Source organism: Arachis hypogaea, chromosome 20 (genome assembly GCF_003086295.3).
Source record: "Arachis hypogaea cultivar Tifrunner chromosome 20, arahy.Tifrunner.gnm2.J5K5, whole genome shotgun sequence".
Taxonomy (NCBI): Eukaryota; Viridiplantae; Streptophyta; class Magnoliopsida; order Fabales; family Fabaceae; genus Arachis; species Arachis hypogaea.
The window spans coordinates 132,647,674-132,663,296 of record NC_092055.1 but is presented as its reverse complement, the minus strand read 5'-3'; the positions used below and the strand labels follow the sequence as shown (position 1 = coordinate 132,663,296).

The 15,623-nt window shown below is 30.4% G+C and overlaps 1 long non-coding RNA gene across 1 annotated transcript; it reads left to right on the top strand.

Annotated features, from left to right (window-relative positions):
* Positions 1-13,443: 13,443 nt before the first annotated feature.
* On the top strand, positions 13,444-15,221 carry LOC112784808 (uncharacterized). The gene is made up of 2 exons (XR_011878686.1): positions 13,444-13,602; positions 14,316-15,221. It is a non-coding gene; the product is annotated as an uncharacterized lncRNA (long non-coding RNA).
* Positions 15,222-15,623: the final 402 nt, after the last annotated feature.

The following is a 15,623-nucleotide window of genomic DNA, read 5'->3' as shown; positions in this document are numbered from 1 at the left end:
AGCTGCGTGTGTGTTCTGATTTTTTTTGGGGGGGGGGGGTGGAGGGTGGCGGCGACGGCTAGGTTAGAATTTGGTGAGGTGAATGTGTGAGAAAATTAGGGTTAGGGTTAGATGTAAACATTAGGGTTTTGGTTTGGGAATTTTGGGTTTAACTAGAGTAGGATAATTTTTAATAAAATTAGGACATAGGGTATTAATTTGAAATTTAATTAAATCCTTAAAAATTATTTTACAATATTGTTTGTTGTACTAAAATACTAATTAATTTAAAATCAAATACTGTAATTGAAATGATAAGATATTAAGATTAATTTCCTTTATTTCTAAATCTTAAAGTATTGAATTATAAAGAATATCAACTATTTAAATTAAATCATATAAAATTCTTATTATTTCATAACTACTAACGTTATAATTTTTTAAATGTAGAAAATAACTCAATAATTATAAAATTGAATAAGGATCTTAATTTATTTCAAATTCAATTAATCAAAATTTGCTTTAATTATCTTTAATAAAGAAATTTCTGAAATTAAAGTTACAAAAATAATTGAATTTGAAATTAGTTTATAATAAACCTTTTTAAAAGTTTTGGGTCTTACATTCTACTCACCTTATAAAATTTTCGTCCTCGAAAATTGATACAAAACGAAAGAGATTTCATAACACTTCACTTTTGAACATATTTAAGGAAAAAGGCAAAAAGATCTCAGCATATATATACATACAGTTTTTCAAATACTAGGATTTTCAGATGGTATAAAGATATAAGAGTAGAGGTGTGATTGTAAGTAAAAGTTACAAGGCAGGCTCAATGTAAAAGATGACATGGTTCAAACATGTGATGATAAAGTAAGGCGGCAAAAAGGCTATAAAACAGGATAGGGTTAAAACGACGTGCTTAACATCCGTCCTCTAATCTCGTACCAACTTCAAAACTTCGACTTCCAAACTTCAATCCCAACGTTTTCCAAAACCCACAATTCGCATTACCTATAACTCGTATATCATCTATGATAATCCATTAGTGCTTCCATATACATAAGTCACTAGTATTAAGCCGGCCAAACTTAATACCAGGAAGTATGCAATGCAAGACTAACGGCATTAATCAATAGACCGTCATGTGCATAAAGCTCTAACTCTTGTTATTTGAACAAGACATACTACATGACAGACACCCAGAGTATGCAACTGAAGCATAGTCAGTCTATTCCTTATGTTCTACAGGAAAGGACTGCTCTAATACCATAACGTAACATCCTCACTATCAGAATATCACGCTTCCGGCTGCACTCTGATAGCTCGGACATTACAACGACTCTTAACATATTTAAATACTAAGATAGGAGTCTGGCTAAAACTTAAAATCGTATAACCTTTCAAAAGACTTTTAGTTGAAAACATAAGTACATACTCATAGATCATATACAACACTTAACAAAATATGTATATATATATATATATATATATATATATATATATATATATATATATATATATATATATATATATATATATATATATATATATTTATTGACTTACAAGCATTACATAATACAAATCCTATCCCTCTTACAAAATGTATAAAGATAAAGGCGAGGAAAAAATATAATATCTAAAACAATACAATAATCGTATAAACAAAAAACAAAATAAACTCTTCGTAATTTCTTTGCCCGTATCCTGAAAAGGGAACACCTATAGGGGAGTGAGAATATCATCCTCGAAAGGGTTCTCACTTATAGGATTTTCACTATAGCGTCGCTTTCCTCTTCTTCTCCGTTCTCCTTTTTCCGCGGCTCCCTTCCCCGTTTTCTTTTCTTTCTTCTTTCTTTTTTTTTTTTTTTTTCAGCTGAAGCTGTGTATGTGTTGTGATTTTGTTTTGGGGGGGGGTGGCGGCTAGGTTAAGGTTTGGTGAGGTGAGTGTGTGTGAAAATTAGGGTTAGGGTTAGATGTAAAAATTAGGGTTTTGATTTGGGAATTTTAGGTTTAATTAGAGTTAGGTAATTTTTAATAAAATTAGGACATAGGGTATTAATTTAAAATCTAATTAAATTCTTAAAAATTACTTTACAATATTATTTGTTGTACCAAAATACTAATTAATTTAAAATCAAATACTGTAATTAAAATTATAAAATATTAAGATTAATTTCCTTTATTTCTAAAACTTAAAGTATTGAATTATAAAGAATATCAATTATTTAAATTAAATCATATAAAATTATTATTATTTCATAACTACTAACATTATAATTTTTTAAATGTAAAAATTAACTCAATAATTATAAAATTGAATAAGGATCTTAATTTATTTTAAATTTAATTAATCAAAACTTGTTTTAATTATCTTTAATAAAGAAATTTCTGAAATTAAAACTACAAAAATAATTGAATTTGAAATTAGTTTATAATAAACCTTTTTAAAAATTTTGGGTCTTACAACATTCAATACAAATAAATCAAACATAGTTATCATATATTATTATCAGATTGATTCTAAATTTTTTAAAATGTTTAGTTGTTAAAGGTATATTTAATGCAAATAAAAAACTTTAAGAATAAAACTAAAACAAAATTAAATTTAAAAATATTTTTAAAATTTTTGATAAATTTTAAAAACATAAAATATATTTTATCTTTAATTTTATTTACATCCAGTTTGAATGGGATGAGATTGGATTTATAATTTTATAAGTTAAAAAATTAAATATACATGATAAATTTTAACATTAAATTTTAAATAATCCATAAATAAAAAATTAACAGTTACCATAAAAATAAAATTATAAATTAATTAAAATAAATTTTATTTTAAGTTTATTAAATATTCATTAAATAATATTAATACATAAATAATATAAAAATATATAAAAAATTAAATATATTATAAATAAAATTTTAAATATAATAATAAAATAATAATATTATATCATATTGGGTAATTTAGGATCGATCTATTTTGAAAAATAAATTCAAAATTCGATTCAATTTATATAATTTTATAAAAATAAAATCTAAATTTTTTATTTGGATTGAATTAGATAAATCGCTTAATTTAAATTGATTTAAATAAGTTATACAGGCATCAAATTAAACACTACTAATGGTTAAAATGGTATCACGCTTGCATTAATTTAATTAAGATTAGATGTTTTAAATTGGTTTTTAAAAGAAATAATAATAAATTATATTGGCTATTTTCTTACTTAAATGAAGGATTAAAGAATGAATTATATTATTTTTTTTTAGTTGGACGAAAGACTAATTTGGTTTGTAATTAATTTAAAATATAATTTTTTGAGGATTACATTCAAAATTATATTTTTTTTATAGATGATAGATTATCATTTATCCCCACTTTGATACCAAAAATTGTTCCTTCTGATTTTCATGTCACTAAATGATTTCTCTGATTTTAACATGTTTATATAATTTTTAATAAAAGTAAAATATCTAAAAGAATAGAAAATATGCATGAAAATAAATGGGGAACATAAGCTGAATTCCAAGGCTAATTTTTTTATAATGGATTGGAGGAACGTGTTATGTATAGTTATGAAAAATTTGTGTATTTTTTATAAATATAGAAATAATTTTTTTAAATTAAAAATTATAAATTAAAGGCTCAGATTTAAATGGAGATAGAAAATTATGGATCAGAATTTGGATAGGAGTAAAAAACTAAAGATCAATTTTGGGTGGGGATAAAAAACTGATGATCGATTTTAGGTAAAATACAAAAAAAATTCAGAAAATTCAAATCGAAGGGTCTAATTTATATATTCAAAAAATCTTTCAGTGTTAGAATACAAATTCGACCCCCAGGTTATAAATTTAAAAAAAATCACAAATCTAATTTTTAAATTTGTAATATCTATACAAAATAAAAATATACTAAAATTTTACATTATTAAAAAACATTACTTATACTACAATAAAAAAATAAAAAGACGAATTGCAATTCTAAGAACCTTGAGAGTTGAGATTGTAAGACACGAAAGTATACTTTATTTTTCGAGTAATTAATAATATTCTTTTCCGGATATAAGTGGCCTGAGCTTGATGCCAAATTGCCAATATCAAAAGATTCTTTGAACTATGTCGAATTGTGGATTCTGGACTTTTTGGCTCTATGGAAGGGTTTGGGGATTGGGCGGGGGAGATTTTCTTTTAGATAAAATGAAGAAATATAAATAAATAGTATTTTAAAAGATATTTATAAGAATAAAAAAGATATTAATCCTTTAAGAGCTCGTTCTTTGTCCAAGGTGTGGGATTTGGAAATAAAATAAAAGAATCTGTTGTCAAAGTGGTGAGATTATATAAATAGGTTTTAGAGTAAAATAAGATTTTAGCTCCAAAGGTTATGAATCAAATTTTAATTTAGTTTTTAATATTTTAAATATTTTGTTTTTATTTTAAAAATTTTGAAATGAGTTTAATAATATTTTATTATTAAATTTGACATAAATAATTAATTAAATGAGTGTTGTAAACACTAAAATATTATTAGTTAAAATATTTTTAATTGTTGGACAATATGAGAACCTGTTTTAAATTTTTTAAAATTAAAATAATATATTTAAAATTTTTGAGACAAAAATAAAATATTTAAAATAATAAAAATTAAATTAGAATGCAATCCAAATATTAAAACCAAAATAATACTTTACTTATAAATGAAAGCTATTTTGTAATTGTATATGACATTAACATATATTTTTTTTTTAGTCATAAATTCACATTAATTGATTACATGTCAAATATTTTTTTTTGGGTGAATTAACGGGGTCATAAACTCCAAAAGAAAAAAAACAAAACAAAGAACATTAAGATCCTCTCAAATTAAGAGATTCAAACAAATTAAAAGATAAAGTTGAAATAAGATCAGAGAAAAGAGAGTCTAAAATATGTAATTCAAAAGGAAGTTCTTGCTTCTTCTTTGCTAGATGGTCTACGGTATAATTGGCTTCTCTGAGTGAATGGCTCCATCTCACATTATGAATTCTTCTTGACAAAATTTTAATATCTTCCATCAAAGTACTGCAAGGATGAGTGGAAAGGCACCCTTTTTTACAAAACTTTATAACCATAAGTGAATGAGACTCAACGATAATATGTTGCATCCTTTTAGTGATAGCTATCTGAAACCTTTAATAATACCCCATAATTCTGCATGCATAATTGAACAACTTCCAAGATTGCAAGAGAAAACCGAGATGAACCTACCCCAATGATCTCGGAACAAGCCTCCACATGCTGCATTATTGTTATGTGTATAAAAGGATCTATTTGTGTTGTGCTTAATAAATTACCGCGGAGGAGGTATCCATCTAATAAGATACTCTTGGCTCTTCTTTGTAATTTTGAATTTCTTAATTACATTGAGGATCTCCTGTGTTCTTATGTTAACTAACTCATAGATAATTACTGGATGTGAATAAGCTCCTTCAAAGACTCATTTGTTGTGACTATACCAAAGAGATGAGATTGTAACACCGAATGGCCCACTCTTTATCCTTTGTCAAGTTACTAATGAGCCAATTCTGAGTAGATAAGTTGAAGAACTCTGAATCATTATTTTGAGAAAGTAGAAGTCTCCATGTCTATTTAGCTAGAGTACAATCTCTAATAAGCACGTGCATAATTGATTCTTCAACATCACCACACCTCAGACAATTAGGATTAGTTGACAAATACCTTCTTCTCATTTCCATGTTAGTTAGAATGGCTTCGTGGGCAACTAATCAAAGGAAGGCTCTAATTTTTTCCGGACCACACCAACTCCATGCTAACTTAAACACTCTATCAGAAGGTGCTTGCTCCTCAAGAATAGCGTTATAAGTTGTTTTTAGGTTAAACGTTCTATCGGCAGAGGACGCCCAAGCAACACGATCAAAGTTCTTCCAAGGAGAGGGCGAAAATATGGCTAAGATGCCGTCCACCACTTGCTTCGGGAGACACTCTTGCAGCTTCTTTTCATTCCAATCACCTGAGACAGTAAGAAAATTCATTAGATTTGTATAGTTACTAGTATGAGTAATTACCTTAGTTGTATGTTGGTCAAGTCTCCCAATAGTTGACATTCGATTGCTCCCAAAATCTTATTCAAAATCTATCACCAACTTTTCAAGTTGTATTCTCTGCCACCTTATCCCAAATTGCACAAATACCCTTTTACAAGTTGAAAGAGTCTTTTTTTTTCTTGCAATATTGAGTAAAATATCACTCCCACAATTATATTTAGTTCTTATGACTCTTTTTTATAAAGTATTCTTTTTTTCAATCACCCCAACTTACATGTCAAATATGAAATATTATAAACACCACTTTTATAGGTACAAATAATGTTTTTATAACCAAATTGAATTAAGTTGATTTAAATATAACAAAAATTACTTACACAATTTGTATATAAATCACTTTTTTTTTGAGCTTTTTTTTTCTTCTTCATATTTTCTCCTCTCATTTTCTTTTTTTTTGTATTGTTGCATTTTTTTTCTCTTCATAATATTATTGTAGATTTTTTATTCTTTTTATTTCTCTTTTTTTTTTATTTGTATTTTTCTTGAACTAGTGAATTAAGGAGAAAACAAAAAAAAAACATAAATATTTGTTAACAAAACATACAAATTTATTCCTGAAAGAATTAAAAATGCGATACAAATAACTAGTAAAATAGACTTTAGAAATCAGATTTTGATATAATTTTTTTAAACATTATTAAAAAAAATTCATCCTTAAAATTTGATAATTTATTATCAAATACTTTTTTTTTAAAAAATTATTGTGAATGAGGGAGTTATTTTGAAAAATAAAAAATTGTAGAGATCATATTTTGCTCTAATTTTTTCGATGTACTTTCTAAATATTTATTCAAATGTCACTGTAAAAATTCGGATTAAATGAATAAGTCATTTGTTAAATACAAATATTTTTGGTCACTTATAAAAAATGTAATATTTATTAATTAATTTTGTCGCATTTTTAAATCATTCAAGGGATTATTTGATATTTGTATTTTTAAAGATTATTTTTGTCAATGGCATAAACTTTCACGTCTTATTTTACGGTAATACTACATGTACAAGCGTTTTTATAACTAAGTCCAACCAAGTGGACACAAGGCTAGCGAAAAAAATACGCACGGGCGTCACTGCTACTTCATCTCTGTGTTTCTTCAGCATAGAAGTTTTTGTTGAGAAGCACGGAAATTTATTGATATAGTACAAAAAATTTAGCATATATCACAAACTTATCGATATAGCATAAAATTTTGCACATAGCACATAAATTCGAATATATTTTGTTGATTGAGTGAGTTAATATTTTGAATATGTGGTACTTTAAAAAATTTTGGTGCATATGTACTGTACACCAAAATTTATGTATTGTGCGTATTTTGTTGGTTGGGTGTCAATGTTTAGACATATGGCTCTTCAAAAATTTACGTGTTGTGTACCAAAAAATCTGTGTTGTACATCGAAATTTTTTTATTGTGCAATTGTTAGTTGAGTGTCAATATTCTGCGCATGTGGTCGTTCAAAATTTTTTATGCTGTATACTAAAATTTATGTACTGCACATCAAAATTTATGCACTCTAATTTTCTAAACATATATATGAGAAGAAGATAGAGAGGACAAAGACGATGATAATATAGAACGATGAGGAGGAAAAAGGAGAAGAAGAAAACGACGACTATGGCAGTAGCGATGACGACAACGTTAAAAAAGAAGGAAAAGAATATAATGACGACGATAACGAAGAAAGAGAAGGAGGAAGAAGAAGTAGCAGCAGCGTTTGGATACGTATGAAAGAGAAAAAACCCATAATAACTTAATTAGAAATTTGGTTTAAAAAATGTTTGGACGCGTAACTTTATGGATTATTTTAATAATTTATCCTATATAATAAAACCATTGTCCATTATAAACCGACGACAAACTGACGACTAATTGAACCACGTGGTTCAACCATTTTGGTTATTTTGAATAAACTTCTAAAGATGTATTTGAAATATCTTGAGAATAAAATTCTCAAAAAAAAAAAAAGATTTGGTTTGGAATACAATGAGTGTAATATTCAATTTTCAAGAGAATATCAATTCTCACATTAATGTTCAAACTAAATCAAACAAAAAAAAAATCTCAAATGCAATTTTATTATTACTAAAAATTGAAATGTTAAAATTGTTCCCAATAAATAAATAAAAAAGACAAATAAAAAAACATAAAAATAAAATAATAAAAAACACAATTTATTTCATGGATTTTTTTCTAAAATAAAAAAATATTTCCCCAAACAAGATATTTGAACTTTAATTTTCAGAATGTGATTTTTTTTGCATTAAGAACAAGTTCGTTCGCCACACCCCTGGCGAACTCTAGATTAAGTTCGACAGAGTATATAAACGTGGGCACATTCTCATTTGTCAAATTCCTTCCAAATCTCTGCTCCAAATTCACTTTGTTCATCCTTCACTTGCGATAGTCAGATTCTTCTGTACGAGATTCTTCTTTCTTTCGACGTTCTGAAGTTCGTTATCCACGACATCGTCAGTTTTAGGTTAGAAAATAATATGTTAATTAGAGTTACTATTTTTATCTTAGTTAGAAATACTGTTTACATGTTAGTTAACGTTACTATGTAGTGGTTGCATGTTAGTTAGAATTACAGATTTACTGTTTACATGTTAGCTAGAGTTACTGTTTACTGTTTACATGTTAGTTAGAGTTACTATCTAAATGTTATTTAAAGTTACTATGTACTGTTTACATATTAATTAGAGTATATAACATGTTAGTTAGGTTTTTTATGTTATTATCTTTAAGTACAGTTGCTGTTTATTGTTTATAACATGTTAATTAGTATAAGTTATTAGTCAATTGTTAGTTAGTTTAGTCAGAATAGTTAGTTTAAGTTGTGAATTAGAAGGTAATTAGTGGAATAATTACTTAAGTTAGGTTCGATTAGAAAGAAATGTGATTAGTAAAATTTAGAATTCAGTAAGTTATTTATTGATTATGGTTGTTTAGGGTGTTAGTTGGGTTAACTTTTAATTAGTAAGTTTATAAACTGATTAAGAAGTAAGTTAGACAATTAGTAGGTTTTGATGTGTTTGTTAAGAATTTAGTTAATGTGAAAGGAACTGAGTTCAGCATATGTTATTTTATTTTTCTAGAGTGTGGTTAGATGGAGCAGCAGTTATTGGGCTACGAGGATATGCTTTACAGATTGGATCAGACTGAGCACATTGCTGGCAGACTTGATCGAGTGGTGCGCTTTTATCACTGTTGTTTATTTTATTGTAATTAATAAACAGTGAATTTGTTATTTTATGTGTTCATCGTCCCTTTTTTTTATTTTTTGTTTTTGTTTTGGTAGGCGCTTCGGATCTTGCGCACCATACGGAGTTTGATGACACGGCCGCTAGAGCAGATTAGGCCATATCTCAGACGAGTCGGGTTTGAGTAAGTGGCGTATATGGTTGAGTTTGAGCACAACTGGCCATTGGCATCGGCGTTGATAGAGAGGTGGAGGTCTGAGTCCTACACGTTTCATCTACCATGCAGGGAGTAGATGACTATCACCCTGTAGGATATGGCCTATCAGCTGGGACTCAGGATCGACGGTGATTCTGTTAGTGGATGCATAGGTGGTTGAGAGCAGCACCACTAGGGACGGTCCATTGAGGACTTCTGCTAGCAGCTACTGGGTGCTGTTTCTGGCCCAGATGACAGACAGTCACAGACCAAGTGGACTGTGAAGCTCACATGGTTTCACAACATGGTATGTGAAGAGCTGGAGTAGGACGCCACTGAGGAGCGCCTGTTGAGGTACATGAGAGGTTATATCATGCAGCTGATCGGGGGTATCCTATTCCCAGATGCATCTGACTCTCGGGTGCACATCAGGTGCCTACCCCTCCTACGGGACCTTGACACATGTGGCGGGTTATCTTGCCGCTTTGACCATTGTGAAAATGTGTTGAGCAATTACCTTCGAAATCTAACCTACGATGGTCTTGCCCCATCGATGTTTGCATGCAAGTATGAGGACCATGGTATCTCCTAACCTCCCACTTTTCTTGCTTTCGACGATATGATATGAGTATGCTCCAAGAACAACTGGGCACGAACTGGATACACTGTGCATTATACCTCAACTGGTCACTCTCTACTATTTTATACTCCACAGCCCTTCTGATGCTGTACCTCTTAACTGCCAACATGACTTCTTCCTTGCTCTAAAATTATTGTCCAACTTCAAACTCATTGCCTGGATCCTCTTCAGGGCCTCCCTGGGTAAAAGACCAATCCGAAGTCATTGCGTCGAGATTCAACCTGGAGAAGTGATCCGGCCGGTCATATGGTCGAGAAATAGCAGGCTGTGTCAGAGCGATTTGTGTGACAATGTAGTAGTTCATCTCTTCTTCCTCGTCACCATCATCGGTTTAAGTGGTTCATCATCAGCATCGTCTTCGTCATCGGGGTTAACTTCATACTGATCCATCATCGGATCCCTAATAGCAGAACCCTCATGACTTTCACCATCGTCATCCATCAAGTTAGCATTACGTACTTCAACATTAGACCCCTCTTGATTACCTTCAGGTGGCATATTTAGACTGACCATCGTTCTTCTGATATTTCGTCTAATAGCTCCACTCAATGGACTATTATCGACAGTATTTGCAGATGATCCTCGACCACTGAAATAAACGAGGAACAGAATAATTCCAACAGGTGAACATTTGTCTATCAGTTGTGCCACGACCTTATAAGACGTACGTCCTCGTCGTCACATAAACGATACCTAATTCAAAACAACACAAATATTTCTCACAACCATGATCAAATAAATATACTATCAACAGAGACAAGACAACTGTGATATACCTTTTATAAAACAAACTGCCATCTACTTCGGTCGGATATCTATGGTAAATTTTTTTCACCCTTTTTGTCTCTTGCTGTCCGACGGAATGCAATATCAGATTCTTCAACGCTATTAGACTGTTGACTTCCGGTGTTATATAGGTAATTATTGGTTGCCCTAATCTAAAAACGATAGAACCTTCTTCACCATACACTATTTCACCATCGTAATGAATGGATAACAATGAATTTTTTGACATTGTACAGAAAAAATGTCAACAATGAGAACGAAAGTGGAGAATGAAATTGTGGTTCTTAGCTCCACTCTCCAACAGGCATGCTTTTATTTTTGAAACCCAACCTAGAGTTCGCTGGGGAATGCGGCGAATTCTATATAAATTATAGAGTTCGTCAGGGGTGTGGCGAACTTGCCCTTAATACAAAAAAAAAAAAAAAATCACATTCTAAAAATTAAAGTTCAACTATCTTATTTGGGGAAATATTTATTTATTTAATTTTATTTTAAAAAAATCCTTTATTTCATTTATACAATTAATTGTTCCAAATTATGAATTTAAATTTAAAATAAAATTTTTACTTCTTAATAGAAATAGAATTCTTTCTCACCTTTAATACTTTTCAAAATATAAACACACTCTAAATTTTTCTAACGTTGAACTATTGTTGCTATTACATTCTTCGATTTGGTTTGGTAAAATTTTTTAAAAAGATGTGTGTTTTTCAAAAAACTCATATACTTGTGTTTACAACTTTTAAAAGTTAGAGATGCTTTTAAAAATACCTAAAATTTTTTTTAATGTGGCTTATACTTATTAAAATTAAAAAATAATATAACTTTATACATTAATTAATATTTAAATTTTAAAAGTTATCATAATATTTTTAAATTTTAAAAATACCTAATATCTATTATAGTAATTTTAATATTTAAAAATTATTTTACCAAACATATTTGTTATTATTTGTATTTATTAAAAAATATTTTTAATTTAATTTACCAACACAGACGGTACAACTAAGGGTGGTAAACGGGGCTAAATCTAACGGACCGGCTCGCGTAACACGCCAAAAAATACAGGCCAGGCTGAAAATCTGAGACCGCCATACTTAAAAAATCCGTCTAACCTGCACCGCTTAGACCTTGGGTTTTGGCAGGGCGGGACAGGCTTCCTTGGCGGGCCCAGTACTTTTTTTTGTCCAGGGGTGTTTTTGCATATTTTTTGACCAAAATCCAGCATTGCCGACCCGACCAAACAGAAACCCTACCCTAATCGATTCTCTCTCTCACTCGGACACAAGTCACACACTCACACAACACACTCACACGGTCACACCAGCTGCCCCCAACCTTGTTGCGTCCAGTGTCCCTATCAGCGCCGTTGGCCCATTGCTCTTCGACTGCGCTCACGTAGTGACGCTCATGCTAACATCGCAAGTCACGTCTTCTCGCTGCCATCTTATCGCAGGCCTTGAGCTCACAGTCTTGCACCCGCCCGGCAGTCCGGCACCACTATCGCGGCGCTCCTTGTCACAGGCTGCTCCCACGGTTGCTCCTCGGTCGTCCTGGTCCTGAGCAACGCCACTGCTCCGTCTAGCCATCGTCGCCACTTCTCGTTGGTCTTGGGCTCCTAGCCATCGGCGTTGCTCCTCTGTCCTCTCTTGATCTGTCGTTTGGCTGTTGCCGGTGCTTCTCGCCTCTTCTGTCCTGGTCGTCACTGCTGTTAATCTGGTATGTTTTAATTTAATGTTTTAGATTATGTTTTATATTTGATTGATTATAAATTTGTAGATGTTTAATTATATATTTTGGACAACGTTTATTTTACTTTGGACAATATTAATTTTATTATTTTATTTCAAAAAATTTGGTTTATAATTATGTTTATTACATATTTATAATTATAAAATTTTTAGTGTTTGTAAATTTATAAATTATAATCTTTTTTAGATCTTTAGAAATTATAAATTTATCAAAATAATTGTAAAATTATATATTTTATTTAATATTTAATGATTAAAAAAAAAATCTGACGGACCAAACCCACCAACCCGCTATTCGACAGAATAGAAAAAGTTCTAACACCGCTTCTTTTATTGGGTGCCATTATTTTGTTTAAAAAAGATCTTTTTTCAATAAAAAAAAGATCTTTTTTTATTTTTTAACGTGTTTGGCAAATTTCTAATAGTAAAAGTAAAAGTACTAGTAAAATCAAAAAAAGATCTTTTTTGAAAAGCTGTAATTTACATCTTTTTTTAAAAGATATTTTTTTCTTAAAAAAAAAAAGATGTTTTCATGTAATAAATAAACAAAAAAGTACTTTTATATTGTTATACCCAAACATAATTGATTGATAAAAAAACATTTTTATATGAGATATCCAAACATAAAATTACTTTTACTTCTCTATAAGATCTTTTAAAAAAAGATAACTCAAAAAAAGATCTTTTCTTAAAAGCTCACCCAAACAAACCCTAACTAAAGCGGAGCAAACTTTTGACGGGACTAAGGACGGGCCGGACTTTTCCATTTGCCACCCCTAGCTATAACCTTTAAAATATTAGGTTTCAAACAAATTTTACCAAACTAAGCCTTTCTCTCCCTCCTCTCTCCTCTTCACTGCTGCTCCGTCGTCCCTGCTAGCTTCTGCTTCACGCCTTGTCGTTCTTCTCTTCCTTCTTCGCTCATCCAACTTCCGGTGAGTTCTTCTCCTCTTCTCCCTGCTCTTCTTCGTTCTCAATCGTTCTAAATAGTTGTTGGCTTGTTGCTATTTTTGGTGTTGTATATGTGCCTTTGGTTTAGTGGTGTTGTTTCTTTCTGTTGCTTATGATCTATGGATTCCATGGTTTCAGGGATTATCATTTTTCAATTCTCTCTTTGCGTGTTTATGTGCATGTGCTTCACTTTGTTGATAGAAACTATAACCTAATTTTGTTATAAACTTGTTTTGGCTTTTGACTTGGCAACCTGTTATGGACTCCAAGTGAGGATCACATTAAAATTCAAATTCAGATTTGCATTGTTGTTCTTCATACTTGTTAATTAACTTATGATGTTCCTGTTTTTGGTAATTGTTTGCAATTGGAGAGTTGAATGAACTTTCATTAGATGGATGGAAATTTAAAGTAACATATGGTGTTGCTAATATCTAGGTGCTTCCAATTAGATGTTGTTGTTTTAATAGTAGTTTTTTTCTTCCTTTTCTAGTTTTCTTTGTTTATTTATTGGTCTCTGCCTTTAGGCTAACTATCAAAAAAGGAAAAAAATGTTTGCTATTGGAGTGTTAATAATGAAAAGTTGACATTATACAGCAATGTGAAATTCTGGGTTTTATTGGTGTTGCATTATTTATTGTCTTTAGAAATTTATATTGATTATTTAAATGATTTATTATTTATTTTGTTAAACCAGTTCGACCACAGTTGGACCATTGAACTTCTAAACGAGTCCCTTGAGTCCGATTCTCAGAAGTTTGCATATAATGGCTATCCCTAAGAAGAATTCTATACTAGAGCAAATGCTATTGCCAGATCTTAACCATCAACCTTTTGCCATCCACTATCCAAAGCTTGATGTAGATTTTGAACTCAAAGATGGTTTTATCCGTCTTTTACCAAAATTTCATGGAAGGGACAATGAAGATCCGCACAAGCATCTTAAGGAATTCCACATGCTTTGTTGCACAATGGTACTCCGAGGCGTCAATGAAGACCAGATTAAGCTACGCGCATTTCCTTTGTCTCTTGAAGGTGTAGCAAAAGATTGGCTCCTGTATCTTCCAGATGGAGTGGTGCAAAGTTGGGTCGATCTCAAGAAACTGTTTCTTCTGAAATTCTTTCCTGCTTCAAGGGCCATAGCCATAACTAAGGCCCTTATTCACATTAAGCAATCACAAGGTGAAGATCTTTACAACTATTTCGAAAGGTTCAACAGATTAATTGCTAGCTACCCTAACCTCCCAATGTCGGAACACGCCCTCATCGAACAATTCTACGAGGGATTGCTAGACGAGGAAAGGATGGGGATTGATGTTGCAAGTGGAGGGGCATTGAGAAAAAAAACACCAGAGGAAGCACGAGAAGTGATAGCCACTATGGCTGAGAATCGTCATCATTTTGGTAACCTTTCACTAGGATAGTTTTAGTATTTTGAGTTCTCTTTCTCTCTTAAGTCTGACAACAATTTCTTGCACTTTCCTTTTGTAAATTTCTGCCATTTACTTTTTTGCAAGTTCTTTGTTCTTAGTGACTTTTCTCATGATATTTCAATTTTCATATAGTTCCGCAACTAATTAATTCCAAGATTGCATGTTTGAAATCGGATGATATGATTTACGAACCGATTATGCTATGTGTACACTAAATCAACTACTAGTATAAAATATATGTTGAAATACAAAATATACATTAAAAATAAACTAAACTAAATACATAGTAGCTAATTTTAGTATACCAATAATATTTTTGTTTATCAAATTGTTATGTGCACTGTAAAAATGTGTATGTAAATGTGTTATTTTAATATATATATATTATACTTAATAATTCAATGGCCAACCGTTGATGTACATGAAATATGGTTGTGTTATTTATTTGGTGATGATTATTTGATGCTTCCAATACTTGTTAAGTATGCGTCAATGATATTGATCGAATGTTCATATCTTGTAATAATTATTATATTTAAATATTCATTAATGATATAGAGTGGATGTTTGAT